Source organism: Chroicocephalus ridibundus, chromosome Z, assembly GCF_963924245.1.
Source record: "Chroicocephalus ridibundus chromosome Z, bChrRid1.1, whole genome shotgun sequence".
In the NCBI taxonomy this organism is placed as follows: Eukaryota; Metazoa; Chordata; class Aves; order Charadriiformes; family Laridae; genus Chroicocephalus; species Chroicocephalus ridibundus.
Window position 1 is genome coordinate 81,970,090 of NC_086316.1, and position 20,535 is coordinate 81,990,624.

The 20,535-nt window shown below is 40.5% G+C and overlaps 1 protein-coding gene across 2 annotated transcripts in view; it reads left to right on the forward strand.

Annotated features, from left to right (window-relative positions):
* Positions 1-10,235: 10,235 nt before the first annotated feature.
* LOC134508698 (urea transporter 2-like) overlaps positions 10,236-20,535 on the forward strand; it is a 304,867-nt gene continuing 294,567 nt past the window's right edge. The window contains exons 1-2 of one of the 2 annotated variants that reach the window (XM_063320620.1): positions 10,236-10,465; positions 14,885-15,000. The gene's annotated coding sequence lies outside the window, so the exon portion shown is untranslated. The remainder of the gene's footprint in view (positions 10,466-14,884; positions 15,001-20,535) is intronic. The other variant, XM_063320619.1, reaches the window with a different exon arrangement.

Here is a 20,535-nt window from a genome sequence, read left to right on the forward strand (position 1 = left end):
TTGAGCCCACTTAAATGTACAAATATACACAGAAAGTTTATAACTGATCCTGTGATCCATGAATGGCAGTCACTGGTGACCAGGATTAACTCTCAGTGGGAACTTGTCATCTAAATATGCTTGGATTGCGCTCTGCCAAGTGGTGATACCCTCATTTGGATTCAGTACTATATTTATTCAGAGTGTTTTCTAAGAGCAGAGGTGTGCTTGCTGCTTTCCATCCCAGCAAACTGGAGTTGTTTCTATCTGAAAACTTTGTTCTATTCCACGGTCTAGTAAAATATAGCATGAGAGACCCAAAACCTTCAGGTGGATGGTTTCATCTTGCCCAAGGAAAGACAAAGACTCCAGGCTCTTGTGGCTTCGTGATCCAAGTTAATTCTCAACTTTATCAGCGTTGTTAGAAGGCTCGATTACCAGATTATTTTGACTACTTGAGGAAATAGTTCTGTTATTGCCAGAGGCTTATAGTTGTCCAGATTATTCATGAGTTATCCTCATGTTATCCAAGATGATCTTGTTTATAAAAAGACCCCTAGTAGCTGCGTACAAGGAATCTGGACAGAGAAATACCCTAGATGGCTGCTCTAAGGAGGCAGGTCTTTGGGAGAACCGCTGGGAAGGTGTGAGATAGGGACAAATATTGTTTTAGTGTTGAAAGAAAAAAAAAAAAACGAACATAAACATCTGATTAAATACTCTTCATTGAATGCTGGAGTTGCATCCTGGCCAATTAGTGATAATTACGGAACAATTTTTAGCCTGGTTTCTTCAGGAAATGAGGCTTGGATGATCATTGTGTCTGTCAGTCCCACTTAGTGACTGATGGATCCATTCATCAGCTGCAGCTCTGACGGAGGAGTGATGCTGTCAGAGCTGCCCAGTCCTCGCAGCATGCTTGAAAAGAGGCGTCGGGGTGGTGGAAAGTGACCAATTAATACTCCCCCAAAGAAAAAGAATTCAACAGATTAAATATTCAGACTTAAAAGAATTATTAACAACAACAACAAAAAATATATATGAGAGCATCAGAAATGCTTTAAACCCAAGACAGCGAAGAGGCCTTTTCTTAGTCAAGGAGATGGTGTGGATTCTCTGGTGTCTAGTAAGGGATGCATGCAGTACTCGGTATTCTTTAATCCAATGTGCATAAGACAAAAACTTTGGAGGCTGGAATTCATGAATTCTGATACTTGAACTATTCCTCATTCTTCTTAAACTATGTGATATTTTCATATGTATGTTACGTTGCAGACTACCTGTGTCTGACACAGAGGCAGGGTGTCTCAGCCACATTTCCATTAATTGCATCATGATTTCATAAATTAACGCAAACCGTGAAAGGAAGAAAGTCAGTTCTGACTGTTTATTTATTTTATTTATCTTTCCCTGTCAAAAAAAAGCATCCTTTAGCAAACTCTGGGTAACAGGAAGGGAATCAATGCTTTTATTTAATGTTAGTACCCAGCACCTTCTATTGGCAGCAGTTTTCTAACTTGGGTCCTGATATTGTCCCTGCTGTTGAATGTTACACACACTAAATTGAGTCATTTAGGAGCGTGGGCTAGTGGGTAAAACGAACACTGTGGAAAGCTGGTTAGCTGATTAATGTCTTCAGTGTCTGATTTTTGAGATCTCCATTAATTAAAGTGAATTTCTTCTCCTGCAGGAGCATATGTGTTACATATTCCTTCCCCCCTAGAGCAGATATAATAAGCTTTCTTCACATGGGAGTGTGAGCACCTCTTGTTTCGCTTTTTGGAGAGCTCCATGCAGACAAATTCCTTCATGGCATTTCCCAAACACTTTTGAAAGATTCCAGGCCAAAGAGAGAAAAAAAAAACACACATGAGTTTTTCAGTATATTCATCTTCTGCAACTTGCTCTGAGCAAATCCAGCAGCTCCTTTGTCAGGAAAAAGAATCCCTCTTCTCTCTTTTTCCTCATATATATATATAAAATATATATTATAATAATAATTTTTATATACGTAATTTATTGTTATTATTGTTGTTGTTGTTATTATTATTATTATTATTATTATTATTATTATTGTTATTGTTATTGTTATTATTATTGTTATTATTATTATTATTACCTCTCACTATGTGCGCACACCCATGTGTGCATTTGCCTCTCTTGCCACATTAACCAGAACCTCTCAAGCTACAGGATGCTTCAGGAAATTCATGCATACTCCCATACTAGTTTACAAATAAGTTTAGTCTTAAGGGTTTGTCTCACAAGTTAAGCAGGATAATTGGCCAGTAGGTCTTCACACTTCTTTCCTGCTTCCTAAAGCACTATGCCGAAAACAGTTCCTGCAATCTATGAGACAAAGCCACATTGGATGAAGTGGTCTGAGGTTGGATGTAGGAGTTTGGTGGCATGCTCCTCTCTAACAGAGAAATGAAAGAGCTCCATGTGCTTTTAAGAGTGACTCTAATAGTCACAGAAATTATGACCCTGATGAGCAGTTTGGTCACCAAACTGCTGCTCTGCTCAGTCCTTACACACAGCCAGCTCATGGTCCTACATCACCACACCAGATCCATTGCTGTTGACTCGCTTAAACTACATACACTATGTCTCCAAACTATGTGCAAAAGACTATGTGACAATTTCTCTATCTGCAGATAGTTTCTATCAACAATTTACGAGTGTCTTATTTATGTAAAATTGCATACAAATAGTGTCTGTGAATTGGCCTGGGCACAGCAGGGGCTGCGTAAGATGGGACCATCTAAAATCCCCGCGTAAGATGGGACCATCTAAAATCCCCACTTGGGGAGCCACTGCACCAGTTAGTCAAATACCTTGTTGTGAAGGATAAGAGTTCAGTCAAGCACCTTGTCCCAAGTCAGTCCATCATCTCAAACCGGTCCTTTGTCTCACCTACTCAAAGAAAAGCTGGGAAGTTCCACAACCAGGTGGGGAATTCACGACAAAGTGCATTTGGTATGCTCTGAGGCACACACCTGATACCCAATTGCACCATAGTTATAACTACAGGGCAAGGCAAGACTTCTTCCTCCTGTTTTTTAGTTTTTTTTTTTTTTCTTTTTTTTTTAACAGAGCTGTTCTCCCCGAGTTAGCATTCATCAGACAAAGGACAGCAAGATCAGGAGTAACTTTTGCAGTCTATTTGCCTCCCATTCAGGCTGCACTTCTGAGGGGAGCATTCTCTTTAAGCAATACGTGGCAGGAGAATCTTCTCATCAGTCGTCTTCTCTAACATCTAACAAATTGCCATACTTGTGACTGCCAGAAAGGCAGTGGAAAACCTTTGCATAGGAGCTTGTTCTTTCATACACGTGCTAGCACAATATATCCTTTGCCACTTCTGTGTCTAGACCAAAAGATTCTCATGTTACAAGAGGAAGCATTTGTGGTAAGTTGAGTCATTCTTTCAAAGTGCTGTAAAGTCTTGCTAGCAAGGTTGCCAACATCAGCTGGTAAAATATCTCCTTGTACCTGAAATTTGATACTCAAATTAGGAAGTTCCCTGATGCTCTGATGGTAGTGTCTCCAGGGAAATTAAGGCTAGATGCAGAGTAATGTGTTACTTCAAGTAAGAAAGATGACACAAGGCTTTTCAAGATGATCTCGTCCATCTCTTTTTCACAGACCTACCAAGCAGTTGCCACAACCACTCATACTTCTGAATGATTCTTTTTGACCCTATAATTTTCTTGGTTTAATTTGCAACAAGTAAGTTAAATGAAAGGCCACAGACCAGTGCTTCTGGTATGCCCTTGCGGTCCCTCCACAGAGGTACAGATTACAGCAGAAAGTACCTGCAGAGATGTTTGTGACCGAATAGCTGTGTGCACTTAGATCAGAAAACCCTTGAGCGAGGTGGAGGGGAGGATGCAACGTAGTGAAGGCTGTGCATGAACTATCGTATGTCACACTACTGACACTGAAGCCGTTTATCTGTTGTCTCATCTTCCTACCAGAAGGAGGCCATGTGTCTGCTTTTTAATAAAATTAAAAAAAAAAAAAAAGTTTTTCTTAATTCATCACAATTGCAGACTTTAGAAAGAGGGAGTTTGTAGTACAGGTCCCCCTGCTCCCCAGGGGTGGAGAGGGGCTCTATTGAAGAAGGTCTGAATCTCAAGTGGCTTCTCAAAGGTTTGTGTGAAGAAAGGATACTCCCTGCTGCTCTCTGAGGACCATAAGAGCAACACAACAAAAACTGCTCCGAGTGCAGGAGCTATTCTAAAGGGAGTAAAGAAACATCTTCTGCAGCACACACATTATAAACAGCAGCTCCAAAGGAAACATAGCTTCCACTTCAACATGCTCTCAGCTGTTTATTTCCCTTGCCTACTGAACTGAAAGATCGCGCTTGAAGTGAGAAGACGGCTGCCTTCCTGGTTTTCTCGTGAGCCTCTGTAGTTAGTGGATGCAGAAACAGAACAGCAAATAGAAATAAAAGTGTTTGTTCTAACTTTCTGTGAGGTGCTTGTATAGATTTCGTGACTGCCATCTCTTGCTCTAATTGATAGCTCTTCCCCAGCTTAATGACAGCTGCAGGTCTCCTGTTTTACAGACAGACAACGTAGGCAGAAGGAAGCTAGCCCTCGTAGTAGTATCCACGTAACAAGTACCTGCGATACAACAAGGTGCCAAACGCAGCTTCCCCAGGGCCCTCTGCTATAAACTCTCCATCCTTCCTTAGAGTCAAAAATAATGCGTCAGTCCCTGAAGTCAAAACTGTTAAAACAGTCAAGAAGAATTTTGCTGGAGGCTGAACAGAAAATAAAACCCTGCTGGTGCCAGACTCCCAGCCATACAGCTGAGATAGATACCAGCTGGGTTCAGCAAACTGTGGACTGAGAGGTTTTTTTGGTTAAAAACAGCCAGAGAGTTGTTTGTTTTAGGGCAAATGAAGTCAGATTTTGTTCCTTGAAGTCATCTATCACTGCATGAGTGTTATATTGGTACTACAGAGGCTAAATGAGAAGTAAAGAAAACAGAGACATTTATCTGAACGCCAACATAAAATAGAGCTTTTCTGGAAAATTGCGTACAGCTAATGGAATTTAGCTCATCTCCGTGTTTTAGCAAAGCCTATTTTAATCACTATACATATTTAATTTGTACCAATTTCTCATACGGAGATAATATTTGTATTGATGTTTCACACGGAAAGTTTTTTAATTAAAATAAGTTTAGAAAAAAAAATTAGTTTCCTTGGGGAAGATTAAAAAAATTTTGGAAATTATTTGTGGGAGACATTGTCGCAGCCTGAGTATATTGGTACTATTTTACCTAACATTTTCTGATGAAAAATCACGGAGAAGTGAAACACTGAAATATTCACTCGCAGGTGGCTCCTAGAAAAGCATACTGGTTTTCGGTTACAATGTGAGGCTCCTTGTCTTTAGGGCTCATATTTCAGTGAAGGATTTTTGTGATGGAATTGCAAGGTGAGGAGAGCTACTGTGAAGCTGGTTGAAGTCAGAGATCCAATCACTCTGTACTCTTATATTTAGGCTGCTTCCTAGCTGTGAGTTTTATGTTGAGCTCTTGTGAATTTAGGCACAGGGCAGCCAGAAAACTTGCATGAAAAATGGTAAGACAGGTACATAAAACTCTATCACAGTAAGAGCAGAGCAAATTGTTTAAAGCAGGCTCCTCTTCCTCAAATAACAATGTTTCCACGGGGGGAAAAAAAAAAAAGATGAGCGCTGGGAGAGGCAGAAAATATTTTCCTTGCAGGGGCAGTGATTTTGAGATGATCTCTCGTTGCAGGACTGGTGTTGCTGGGAAGCAGGAGAAGGTATTCAGTGTCTCCTTACCCTGCTGACTGATCCCACAATGAACATTGTTTTGGTTTGTTTTATACAGAACAAAGGAATACAGCTCATAGGAGGCATATGAGTGTCAGCGTGGAACATTTCTTCCAGTTTCGAGCTGCCACTCTGCCTGCTGGTAGTCTATAAAATTGAAAAATCTGTGATTTCCTCTGCTTCCTGCAACCTTGTCCCCAAGGTGTCTCACTGTCATTGTGTTCAGCCAAGAAAAATGGACATGAAAGAAACAGATCCGTGTGTTTTGTTCTTTTTCCCTGGCATCAACTGGCTCCAATGCATGGAGGTACCATGACCTGGTTTCTGACTTGAGTCAGTGTGACTCCTCTTGCTTGGCTTCCCCTACTCCGTCCAGTATAATTCTTACAGCTGCAGCTATAGACCTGAGTGTTGTGGATTTAGACAAGATTAAGTTCATGACAACCCAGTATTTCAGAGTATTCAGACCACATGTGCAAAAGTCCTAAAGGACTGCAAATCTGTACTGAAGACTGTCCCCAAGCCTGTCTTCTCTCTGGAGCACATTTTGCAACTTGTGATGGATTGGCATCCTTGACTTCTTGTTAGACTGGACCTGAGAGAGCCATGTGAGCTCTACTGACCGGTCCTCCTGCAGAAATTGAGGATTGAACTCTCACAGGTGACAACGCGGATACATGGAGTTGCTATGATGGGCTGGAAAGAGTTTAGGATTTAAGAAGGATTTAAGGAAGGAAGGATTTAAGACTTCTTAGGAATGAAGGATTTAAGACTTCTTTTACCATAAACAGTATCCAAAATCACTGATGTCTGGGAAAGAAGCTATGGAACCCCACTCAAGCATGGGCTTAAGCAAGAATAATTACCTTTCTTTCTACTCCACGAGAATATTTCTCCCTATCTCCTTTTTCGTGACATGTAAACGCAGTCACTGGTCCGGCAGTCTTTCAGTCCCAATCTATATAACAGCAGCATGCAGCATTTTTCAAAAATGGCACAAGCATCTTGCTTTTTGTCAGGCAGGAGGGACGATAGAAAGATCTTGTCCATATCTTTTTCCATAGCCTCAAGAGCATCAGATCCGGGAATGAGTCTGGTCTTTTGTGTCACATGGTGGAAGAGGGACCATCACAGCTTATGGGGATGATGATGTTTGATGAGACTTTTTCCAGGAAAGGCGGACCTCTGAGACAGAGGTCTGCTGCAATATATACTTCTTGTTATGTCCTTCCTTCCCAACATAATGAACTAGCACCTTCATTGTTGGGAAATACATGATGAATACCTATTTTGTATAGAAAACTAACAGTCAGGATGACAGATTTGATTCTTTTTTTCACTGGTAATAGAAGAATCAGAAGAGCTCTTGAATAAGCTTGAATTCATGTTTTCTGTGTGTCTGCCTTGTGAAGTCAGGCATGTCTGATGCAAGTCAAATTTGTGCACAGAATCTTGAAGAGAAGTAGGGAATAAAGTCAGGCTGATTTTCAGAGGTGACAGGTCCCCTTTGGCTGGCAATAGATTCCGAGGTAGTTGAGGTCGTAGCTGCTAGCTGTAAGTCAAATTTGCAATATTATGGGTTCCCCCAGTGTGATAATTATGACTTCAGGTCTGTGGCCAGGTTCAAAGAATGTTAGCCATAGCTTTTTTCTGGTGTTCTAAATAAGCTGCTGTGTGACTTCACTTATTTTCCCTGTCCCTCTTTTTAATTTCCCATCTCTAAGAATACCAGAGCACTGTGATAATTAATCTTTAAGATTTGCCTTCATACCCTAAAAGGACAGATCTGCAGAGGTTTGCAAGTCTAACCCTGCTAGAAAACATTCTTTGTTAGAGAGGACCCTTCTTTTAACAGTGTTTGTGTGTGTATGTGTAATTAGAGGGTCAGATATGCATGACAACCGCATGATTTTTCTTCTCAGCATATAGTTTGTCACTGCAGATAGTTCACCATGTCTGCATCCCTAATAGCAATGTCACTCAATGTATCTTCCCTGCAGAAACTACAAACTGGCCATACCTCCTCTAAATGAGTAGGTACTCAAATCTGACAACAAGTCACAAGGCAAAATCTAGATATTTTTCGTGATTCCTTCTTTGCATAGTACAGAATCTAATTTGTACATTACCAAGCTGGCTTGTATATCAATACCTTACCTTGATATTGCAGTTTCTTAAATTATAGCCATGTGTACTTAAGGGCTGTGCTTCATCACCAATTTCCTCTTGTGGGAATGAGAAAATTACTATTGTTATGGAATAGAAAAATATAATTTTTTAAATCAAATATTGAGGGAAAAATTATGGACATTAAATGAATAATATGTTCTGTTCCTCAGTGCTTCTTTCCCTAAAGAGTAATTCCGTATATTAAAGACACTCAGTTTGGAGTTATGCATGATCAAGTAATCTCATCACAACTCTATTGTATCTGCTTGCTTTCTATCCTGTCCACTTTTCATGCCATTAGTGTAAGCTTTTCCAGATGATAATCCTTTTACCACATTCTGATGCTACTGTGTCCATTTACATCTCTCCAAAATTAAATCGTAGAAAACCATCTAGTACAAGACAGCATTAGTGTGATGTAAGTTCCGGGAGGCTCAACCCCAGACAACAACTCACAGTATCAGGGGTCTTGGAAAGAGCAGATGAATCCACTGAACCACACTGTCTTGTTAAGTCTCACATACCCCACTTAATTATTGATCCATTTTATACTGATAAGCTCTAGGGTATCATATTTTGTGAGGATTCTTAATGCATTATAGAAGATTCTTGTTTCCAACATCTGTGTTTTACCCGCCTTGAGGGATTTCTGCGCTCTCCCCCTCATCAATGACTTTTACGTCTACCATGTAAATACAGTCCTGGAGTGATTTAAGGTTTTAGTATTTGGTTATATTTACACAGTGGCAAACAGCCATCACCTCCAAAGAGCATCCCCTTCAACTGTATCATCTACCCTCTTTGTCTTTCTTCTTCCTTCCCCGTCTTCATGGCTTCAGCCCCACCTCATCTGTCCTGAACAGCTGTCCTATACCATCACCAAAAAAAATAAAAATCCAGTTTGGCTACACTTCTTGGCACTTCTCACAGCAAAGGAGGTTCACATTTGTCCCCAGCCTTTCCTCCTGTTGTTTGGTTTCTTATATTTATGTAATTTCCCTAACTCCTTTGTTAAACTTACAGCCTAATGCTTGCTCTGTATGTGCTTTGTGTTGTGAAAGAGCAACACAAACAACATCCGGTAAAAGCTAGATGCACTGTAATTCTGTTTGCATTTATGTCCAACTTTTGACTCTGGATCTCTGACTTTAGAAATACTCGTTGCAGATGTATACATTTTTTAAAAAAAGACCAAAAAAAGGAAGGAAAATTTACATCACATTCAGGTCATGAGAACTCCCTCACCTTTCAGCTCCCTCACCTTTTACAGAACTTTGAAGTCTGTGTTTATCTCCAGAGGCAGGTATTAAAGCATCAAATGCCCACATTGATCTGGTGACTACGTAGCCTTAGCAAACAGTTTGGGAAATTCAAACAGGAATTCAGAAAAGGTCTTGGTGTAATGGCACTTTTGAGTTCTCAGAAATAATAAATACACAGCCGTAATGGTTTAAGAGCTTACCAGGAGTGGTTTGTAGGTAATGTTTTTCATCAGATGAGTTAGAAAACAGTAGGCCGTGCTCATACCTCTCATGTTTATTTCATACCCTGTTGTGAAAAGAAGTTTTTGTTATGAAGTCACAAGGGACTGGAAGCACAACGTGTCCCTCAAATATAAAGGAGCTTCTTCTCCTTTCTACAGGCATGAAAAGCCTCCCTAACTGCCCCAGATCTGGAATTCTCCATCTTCTATTTGCTCTTTGACTGTAATCTGTGCATCTGAGGCAGTGTGCTGAACTTTTTCCTAGTGGTATTTGTCTTTTTTTTTTGCTGCTGGTGGTAGGAGGTTAAGACCTAATTTTCATGCCAGGCAAGCAAGGTACAAGAGCTCTTATCTTCTATCAGACATATAACCCCTCATAAATTATTCCTGAGTACACAAACTTTGTAAAATTTTAACCTCTCTGAAATGAGTTTCCTCCTTTCTTGCAATATAGAAGGAATACGGCATTGCCCAGGTAGAACTTAAACTTATACCTGAGATCAGGTGGATCAAGATATAGAAAATGAGGGCTAAATTCCCAGCTGGTGCAGGTTAATACAACTCCATGCACTACAGGGGGGTTGTGGTTTTCTACTCCCACTGAAAAGCTGATTAGCTGCAGGAAGTACTGTAGCATCATGAAAAATGCCAATCAATCCACTTCATGGACATAGAAGATTTTCCCAAAGCCAGAACAACCTCTGGCCTATTAACATCCAGTCCTTTATCTGATTGTTCAAGTAGAACAGGATGTTAACATGACCATTGTGCAATTTGATAGGAAAGTACTTGAGACCCACTGTTTATGTGATGGGGTTTGTACCCGATTGCAAAACTTCATTTATTTTGTATCTGTAACCAAAAAAAAGACCATAAAAAAGTCGTATCTGACATTTTCTTTCAATGGGTTGACCAGAAAACAGACATCTGATGCAGACGTTTGGCTGTCTTTATATATATATGTGCAAAAGTGACTTCGTGATTCTTCCTCAAAGTTTTGTGAGCCAGCTGTGAGGTAAGGTGCATCCATCTAATTGTTCGGTTTCTATTTTGCAGATGCTTGAAAATAAACCTTTTTCTTGACCTTTCCACAGTAAACATGCTTTTTTAAGAGTTAGTCTATACTTATAGTATTTAAAATCAATTTCCAAATGCATATATAGCCTTCTTCATGATCAATGACATCTTGACAGAAACTGTTTTAAAACTAGGAACTTCAACTTTTAGTTTATTAGATTTATTTTTTTATTATTATCTTTGTATACTTATTGCTTCAAGAGCATTTTGGATTGTCACATAACTTTGTTATGGAAAAACTTATTCTGTAACCTGTCTAGATTATTTCTCCTTTCTCTTTTTTTTCTCTCTAGAAGGTTTACCTTCAAAAAATTACAAAAATCTCTGAGAACAAAAAAGTTTCACTTGTACATACAGATTATGCAGTTCTGAATATAAGACATTGAGGGGAAGTTTTTGTCTTTGTTTTCTCCCATCAAAGAGAACGAGTGTGTCAGACAGTCTAACACATGAATTTGTAACTTAGTGCTCACGTATGCCAACAGTGCGGTTGTTTAGTGCATGCTTTGAGAGTTGATTTTAAAGGTCTTAAAGAGTCTGTTTTAATAATTCATATTGATTCAGTAGGGGATGAAGATGCTTGACATGTTAAATGATTAACATTTACATTATGAACATGTTAATTACTGTATTTTTAATGCCATTAGCTTTTATAAACCAAGATACGAATATTCTTAAAGGGACACCAGTAGATTTGCAACATTATGGAACGCAGTGTTGTACAAACCAGCCCTAGAAATATTTCTCCCTCTTTCTTTTCACTCCTGTCCCTCTCCTTTTACATTTCAGTAAGGATGTTTTATTTGTTTGGTTCTTGCACCTAAACACCGAGCTAAAATAAAATAAAATAAAAAAACAAACAGGAAGCAAAAGAGACTAGAAAGAAAGTATTTGGTCATTCAGTTTGCATTGATCTGTGATAACCCAGTGATGAATGGTGTTATAGCTTCCCTTACTTCCCCTTCTCGCACTGGAGAGGAGGCTGTTACGGCCACAGTCATGATGCTTTGGTTTTCAGCTTAACTTAAAAGCCTTTATCTGCTGCAGTGCCTGACTCACAATAGTGACTATCAACCAAGCAGAGTAAAACAATTTACAGATATGCTTCCCTCCTATTCTTTAAGAAAAATGGCTTAGCTTTCAGCAATCAAAGGTTGCCGCGCAGTAAAGCAAAAGGGAATTTCTTTTGAGTAATGCAGCTTGATATAACATTGTGTCACACACCAGAGAACTAATATTTTCCTATATCTCTGGGCCGTTTCAGCCACACCTGGACGCTGTATTGGCACATACTGCCTTGAGAAATCTCTCTGGGATTAGGGGAGGATGAAAACTTGCAGGATGTATTGAGTTAATGAGGCTGCAGCAGAGATAAGGCAATCAGTAAATAGAAGAAGCCTAACGATAGTGGTTAGGGACAGAAATCACGTAGCAAGATCTATATGTCAGTAAAGGAGATGGAGATAAGGGAAAATATCAGATAGAGGTCAAGAAACCCTCTCAGATCAGGCTGGGGTACCTCATCCTCATAATGTCTAACTCTTAAAGCTGTATTCCCAGAGCCATTAGTAAATCACTGGGATTACTGAATGGTCCCCATGGGCAAAGCACTGCAGGAACTATATTTAGAGGTTGGACAGGAAAGGGTACACTCTGAAGACAGAAATGAATCTGAGCTTTTTCTACACTTAGTCCTCTTCAACCTATTTCAGCTGCTGAAGAGCACTAACGCCGGTACAGATTTCACTTAAGAATTTTGCAATGACCTCTCTATATGTCCACATATTTTTAAAAAAAAAGTCTTCACATGAAAAGAGTAATCACAGTTCTCGTTTTTCTGGAGGGCTTCTTCAAACTGCTCCTGCATACTGCCTGAACAAGGCCTTATATTGCAATGGAGGCACATAATAGCGTCATTAATTAAAACTGGAGGAGTGAGGCAGCAAGGGAGGAGGCAGAGGCGAGCAGCCTGTGAGTTTCAAATTTAAAGGAAGATTTCTCAACTGCACAATCAAAGTAATCTTGGGGCTACACCTTCTAACAGCATGGCTGCACGTGTGTCTGGAGCTTTCATCCCTGACTTTTGGAGTTTGAAAGCCTGAGGCTCTAAGACATGCTTCTGCATATTCTTTCTTGTGGCCGCTCTCGCTATATCGTATCTGTAGGAGGGTGGAAAGAAGGAGGTGCTGAAAACCCCCAGGAAAGCAGAACATTTCTAATTCCTTCAATCCAACCAACTGATGGAAAATTCGCCAGAAAAATTTGTAGTGTGATTTTTCAAGCTTTCAGAAAACTACTGACTAACCCAATAATTTCTAAAATCATGAAAAGAAGTTCAGCTCATGAGATATTTTATGACAAAGAACAGCTTTGGGTCTGCCTTGGTCTCTGCTAGCAAACTGTAAGGGCTGCTACCTCAATTTTTTTTTTTTTTTTTTTTGCAAACACTATAAGTAATTTTTATATAAGTAATTTTTTCGTTGTTTGGGTTTTTTGTTCATAATAAAACCAGATATTGTTTTGACACCTGAATCCAGGTCTGTATGACAGGCACCAGGTATTCTGGAAGGTGCCAACACAGAAAATCCATTTCACAGGGAATACGTATCCTGCTTCTTGGACTTGAGGAGCTCCAGTGTATAGAAATACTGAACTTTTGGGAAGTGTTATTGCCTAGTTCAGCAATAAAATGTTAATAGCCAAGTTTCCCTTCTTGTTGGTAACATGTAACGTGCATCCAGAGAGACATTGGGCCCAGAGGTGGGCCTGTGCAGACCTCATGAAGTTCAGCCAGGCCAAGTTCAGGGTCCTTGGGGCAACCCCAAGCACAAATCCAGGCTGGGTGGAGAATGGATGGGGAGCAGCCCTGAGGAGAAGGACTTGGGGGTGTTGGTGGATGAGAAGCCCAACAAGAGCTGGCAATGTGTGCCCAAAGCCCAGAAACCCCCCGCAGCCTGGGCTGCATCCCCAGCAGCGTGGGCAGCAGGGCGAGGGGGGGGATTCTGCCCCTCTGCTCCGCTTGGGGGAGACCCCCCTGCAGCGCTGCCTCCAGCTCTGGGGCACCAACAGCAGAAGGACACGGAGCTGTTGGAGCGGGGCCAGAGGAGGCCCCGGAGATGCTGGGAGGGCTGGAGCCCCTCTGCTGGGAGGACAGGCTGAGAGAGCTGGGGGGGTTCAGCCTGGAGAAGAGAAGGCTCCGCGGAGACCTTCCAGCCCCTTCCAGTCCCTCAAGGGGCTCCAGGAAAGCTGGGGAGGGACTCTGGAGCAGGGAGGGGAGCCACAGGGTGAGGGGGAACAGTTTTAAACTGATCAGCTTTCCTGGTTGGTTTTTATTTCTCTAACCAGGTTTTTAGCCCAACACCTTTATTCTTGTCATCTTATGTGTGTTCCAAAGGCCATTTCTCACACATCTCAAGAAGCCTATGAGTCAGTATTTTTAAACTCAAAATTAGGTTCCTAAAACTATATCCAGGAATATAAATACCGTCACAGTTTTGGAAAGTGTTAAATATCCTGTAAATGTCACCTAACCAGAGTTTTAAAATTAAATTAACTTATAATATATAGCTAATTTCCATAAGGCATTTCTCTGAAAATATATAAGGGAGGAATGAAAAATCAGGAATCAGTAATCAAAAATAAAACTTTCAGTTGCCCAGATCTTCTACATCATCATTGTTGGGTGTGTTTTCTATGACTGTGTTTTGTTTTCTTTTCATCAAAGCAAAAACCCACATGAACCGTCTGACAAGCAATAAAAAAGAATTTGCGTTCTTTTCCCAGTTTTATTCTTCACAGAAAATGCTTTGCTTTTATAAATGTTTTTGACATGTTGAATACAAAAAAAAAAAAAAAAATGCAAATTTGCAACACATGTCCCAGTGATGCAGTTTAAAAGAGGAGCTTTGGCTGTAAAGGTGTTTATGTGCTTTTCAATAACAAGCGATTACTTTAATTTTTGGTTTTGGTTTTGGAAACTTTTGGGTTCTTCTACAGCCCAATTCAGGAAATATCTGTACCCTGAACGACAATTCATAAACACGTGCTTAGTGCAGACATGGTTTTCAATCACCTCCAAATGAACAGAAGCATAGTATTGAAGCCTGTACTAGACATTGCTCCTGGGGAAGGTTCTGATCGGGGTGGATTTAAATACACACTGAAGTCATGTATTCACCCTGTCTCAGACCAGTGTGTGAAACTATATTTCCCTTTTCCCAGGCTCTTGTACCTATGGGATGCAGTACAAAAATTTTAAAGTCTGCATATGCACTGATGTGATATGAATAAACTTAATACACCTCAACCTTAAAATGGGATGGGCAACTATCCCTAATCAATCTGCTCTTTCATTTAGGTCCAAGCAGCGCCTCTGGGAGCTTTGTCCTGATCTGGATTTCTTATCCCCATCACCAAAGACCAGCTGAATCTTCACACCATTTCGTCGTCGAAGTGAGATGCTCCAACTAGCCTGTGAGTAGGAGATAGAAATAAAACGTACTGATCAGATGAACGTGTCAGAGCCCCAGTGACCAGCAGGAGCTGCTGTAGATAACTCGGGGTCTTGCAGAGTCAAGATGATGGATCTGGGTCTAAGGCTGAGTCGGGCTGAATGTATTTTGATGTTTTTATATGGTCCCTTAAACATCAAGTAAAGCTTGTCCCCCTAAAAGCAGGAGGGCAACTCTTTCTAGCAATGTTTCTGCTCTCGCTTCCAGCCTCTCTTCCTCCTGTTTTGTTTAGTTCAGCCAAAAAGGAACTAAAAATGGGTATTGAAAATATCTAGGGTAAAAACTGTGGTTACAGAGTGACTTTCAATCTGCTACTCTGCACTGCCGGAGGCAGGTGAGACAGGGGAGCAGAAAGGGTGCAGGACAGTAGCCCACAGCCAGGGAAAAGACGGTGCACCAAGTTTCTGGATTGTACAGTTCAAAGGATTGTACAGATCAAAGATGTATTCAGGGTAAATATTTTGAGTAAAGCACCTGCAGCAATGGTGATAAATTCTCCAGACCACGGACGGTAACTGAGAAGAGCTGAACCCGGTGTACATCACAGGGGTTGTTGTGTGTTCTTCTGCAACCTGGTTATGCTTTGACACACTTTTGTAACAAATGCCTGTTTTGTTGAAGTCTTGACCAGTGCTGCGTGCATCAACAGGCACGGATGCAGGCCACCCCTTGAGAAAATAAGGCCTCTCATATCTTAATTCTCCCTTTTCAAAATCCTGTATGCTAGGTAAACACCTAGCCTCAGACTCACTAAACGCTGCGTTTTTTGCCAAAATGATCCCTTAAAACAGAGCACATTTGTTTTTCAGGGCAGCTGTTGATACAATTCCTTGCTGCAGTGGGTTTTTTGGTTTCTTTTTTATCTTTTCTTCTAAATAAGGATAAATTTGCTAAATCCTGTACGGCACTGGGAAGTCATGGGTGCCCTGTCAACGAAGTAGTATCAGGTACCTCGAGAAAACCACCTTTTACAGAAAATGCAAATAAGATTTAATAGAAAATTATGATCCTTTCCTTTGAGTGTGATGTAACCACTCTGCAGTATACAGATCCCCTTTCCACAAGAAGAGGCACCTGAAAGGTAGGTATGATTTTCCAATCAGTGGATTTGTTCCGGTCTCTCTAAATAAGGTACAGAGATACGAAGTGATTTGTACAGAACTATCTGGCTTTTCATTTAAACCCCACAAAACATTTCCAGAAGAGAAAACCTCAAATGCAAAAGTTTTCAGATACGTGTCTTGCTTGCTTATAAGTTTCTCAAGATCATTTATTTAGTTTATCATTTAGTGGTAGCAAGTACTTTTTGAGTTTTTTACTCGTTTTTTTCTTTTTTCTCCATTTGTTTCAGAATGAAATCTTGAATCACTTTTTTTTTTTTTTTTTCTCAGTTCACTACCTTTATAGTTAGCCCTTTTTTGGTTACAAATCTTGGGTACATTTACTCGTGCTCTGGGTACAGGGTGGGGTCAGCAGACTTCATCTGTGCTCATAAGTGCGAAATTTTGCCTATGGGATTATGGGAACAAAAATCCAGGTATAGACCCGTACATCGCAGCTGTAACAGCCAAAGGTGGGATCTGGTGGGGCTTCTCTTTGTGCACGACTCAAGCTCTATGGATCATACTTGCAAAGCCGTTTCTTTTTTCCTTCGCCCCCCCTAAACCATATCTGTCCTTGGCTTTATCTTCTGCTTCAATCTCTCCCTATACCAAGACAGTAAAGTTAAGACACAGGATGGCTTTGTTTTCAGGAGCATACTCAGACTAGTCTTCCAGACTAATTTTCTGCTTGGGTTACTTTCCTAATTATAATTTGTGTTCTCATCATGTCGTGGAAGAGTACATTTTAAATGAGCTTGCAATACACAGTGTAGAATACCAGCTTTATAGCACTGTTCGTAACCTAGAATACCAGTTTTTAATTTGTCATAATGCAAATGCCATAATGATTACAAGTTTTCAATCCTGATATCTATTTTTTTCCCCAGCTACTTGTAAGCTGAAGTCTCAGGTTTCATTTTGCCACTCCGTATGTAAGGCCATTGGTGCAGGATGTTGTCTGCCTCCAGACAATCAGAGCTGTGTATGTTATGCATCATGTTACAAAACACTGTAAAATATGTGGAAAGGGAAAAACAAATTACATTAATTATGCCTTCTTTAGCCTTCTTATGCTTCCTAATAGGTTTTAAATGGACTGTTTGGGGTTTTTTACTGATAACCACAAAAAAGTTATTCATTCTCTAAATTAATACTAGAAATATTTCCTGGGAATGGAGAATTCATTTTTATTGAGTGATAGAAATACGATACCTGATTCTGGTGAGACTATAAGAAGATAAGGCTTCAACTCTTAATTACCCACCTATTCCTGGCAAAAAGTCTCATGCAAAATTTTCAGGAGCATCTAATTCTATTGAGTCCATTCAGTCTGGAGAGACACAAGAATGAGGCCTTGCACAAAAGCATGTGTTTGGGCGGGGCGGGGGGGGGGGGTGGGGAGAAAACAAAAGTTTGATAAGTTTGACATGGATGGCTATACAAATGTATTTGAATATCTTTATTTGTACACCTTGCCTAGCCTGATTAACCTTATATTACGTTCTACCTACATGTACATCATTAAGCTAGAATTTTATAGCAAGCTGGCCAATGTTGCCTATGTGGTGATGCTCTCATGAAAGCTGGGTTGTTTCCTGCTCTAAGGGATCGCATCCTGATGTTGGCCTACAACAGGATTAATGGCAATATCCTCTCAACTGCATTGGGTGTGCTAATTGTGATGTTAAGAGAGAGAAGGAGCCCGGCTTCCACGTCTCCCTGGCCCCACTTTGCATCTGTTGGTCTGAACTTGTGTGCTTGGATCTGGTTAATCCCTGAATGGTGATATTTATTCCTCACCCTTTGTAGCCCTCTAGGCAAAATCTCAATGTAGCCCTGGTGGGTAATAGTTACAGGTCATTAATTGCAAGTCTAATTTGTTGTGAATGTATACAGTAGCATTGCCACTTCTTGTCCCAGTGCAGCCATACTCTTTTGAGGATTTTTGCGTGACAAGCAAGGGTGTTTTAGAACAGAATATGGATGTTTTGGTTTGTGTTATGAAAGATCTTGGCCGTCTGTTTCCTAAGCACTACTTTCTCCTCCGTGGACACGAAAGGGGTGTTTCCCTCTTTGCAGAGGGCTTAGGAGAAGACTTGAGGAACACCTTCTTAGCCTACCCACTTTGGACAACAACCCATAGGAAGGACAACAAGTCCTGGGATCCTGCTGCTGTCCAAGGGAACAAGGGAAAGACAACTGTCCCTTCTTCTCCCAGTAACCGCAGGCTCTTTCCCCTCATCCAGGCTGCCAAAAACCACCCAGCTGATGCTAGAAATGAACTTGTCTGAGGGAGAGCATGTGAGGTCTCCCACCTCCAGGCATGGCAGGAGAGGGTTGTGCACAGGTCCCCGGGAAAGTGTAGCTCAGCGCTTCAATCATCTGCCCAGCCTCGAGCAGCTGAGCTGTGGAAATCACTTTGACGTAAATCTCTCAGCAGCTTTTTTGTCTGAAATAAATGGTGCATAAAGGAAATGCAAAATTGTTTGGTGGACAGGATTATCTATGTGTTTACTGCTCTCAGCACTTTCCTTTTGTCTTTTGACTGTGTAGTTCCCATTGGCGTGAATAGCTGTGCATGAAGCTAAAGCTTCTGAACATGAGCAGGGTGTAAGAGAGCTCTCCCTTTAAACCTGTGACAGCTATGCACTTGTGGTTGCAAGAAATGTCAAGTTAGAAGAATTACCAGGAGTAGAAAGTAATTATTTTTCATTACCAAGGTTCCCTGCTCAGTGTTAACCCAAATGTAAACTTTCTGTAATTCTGCATCGTTATCATTCCCCTGGATGCATTACTTTCATTTCCATTTGTTATTTTACACATGCACCCTCACACATACTTGCACACAGTTGTGGCATCTCATAATATTTTTTTTGTATTATTCCATCCCTTCGGGTCTATCTTGGTATGTGTTATTCTGTTGCCATAACATGTTGATGATATACAATATTTGTATGACGATTCAAATCAATGTTTATCACATCAGAGCACTATCATTCAAAAGGAAAGCACAAATCAATAATTCATTAAGCAAGAGAGAAGTGAATGATTTGAAATTTTCGTACTTCTCCCCTTTAATACTTTCAAGAGAAATTGCATTGTTTAAAAGAAATTTGATAACTTTTTAGGCTAAATGAGTCTGATTTAATGCGTCTGATGGTAGTCAGCATAGTATTCATATTGGATAAATAGTGGAAATGCAAAATTAGCATAGATGGTTTTCAGTTTGCTAAAACTTCTGATTCAATAAAAATACTGCGTGTTGTAAAAAGACTGGGGAGGGTATATGGTTTCCCAAGTTGAATAAAATAGCATTTTTAGACATAAATAAAATTATTCATTTCATGTTGGAACCATTCATTTTCAGAAAGCTTGTCTCATAAAAAATGAATAGAGCTACTTCGAAATAGAGAAATTTTCTCTTTCAAAAAGGGATGTGTTCAATCTAGGTAGCGTAAGGAAGTGTAACACTTTGGGGAAAATTGTGGAAGTTTTGGGTTTGGGTTTTGATTTTTTGACTGAAACAGCCAGAGGAATAGACATAAATGTGTGACAGGTGATCCTGTCTTTCTTTTTCTGCACCTGTCCAAGCCCATGAGACAGCCAGGTGACCTCCTGCCTTGGAAGATGGGCTAAATGAATGAGTCTGTGAAATTTAAATGCACCTTTAGCCCCGCTCGTTTCCTAATTCACCAGCAATAAAGCGGTCATTGCTGATGACACAGGGAATTCCTTGTGGTTTTTAAAATACAATGACAGAGTATCCACCAGGAACCGCAGAGCATTAGCCGTTGCTTTCACTGGGGATGAGTGTCCTCTATTGATTGGTTTTCATTGCCTGAGCTCAATAAGGCTTTTATTTATGATGACATAGTTTATGATTGCTTATTTATCTGTTGTGCGTGAAAAGAGCTTGGAATCAAATTGCCATATTTACCAAAATCAAGTCCGGATTCTTGAAAAAAGCTGTTTTACTCCCAGGCATATGCCAAAATTGGATAGAGCAGTAAAAAAAATACCCACAACTAGCCTTGAATTTTCCTGATCCTTTTTCTTAGGTATCCCCAACTCTGAGGCAATAGCCTCCTCTCTGCTCAACTTTCGATCCATTCTGGTGGCCCTGTAAGGAATTTTATCTACAAATGTGAAGTTACAGTAGAGGCTGAGATCAGCACACACACACACACACACACACACACCCCCTCCCCCCAGGTTATTTACTCAAAAGCTGACATGTAATCTAGACTGGGTCCAAGAAGTGATTAAACAAGCACAGGGGAGAAAAATACAGCAAAGACTGTTGGAGACAAAGATGTGCAGAGCTGGGTCAAGAGGTCCCTGAGCCACATCACCAAGATCATACAGGGGAAGGATGAATTTATGCCCCCCTTGTT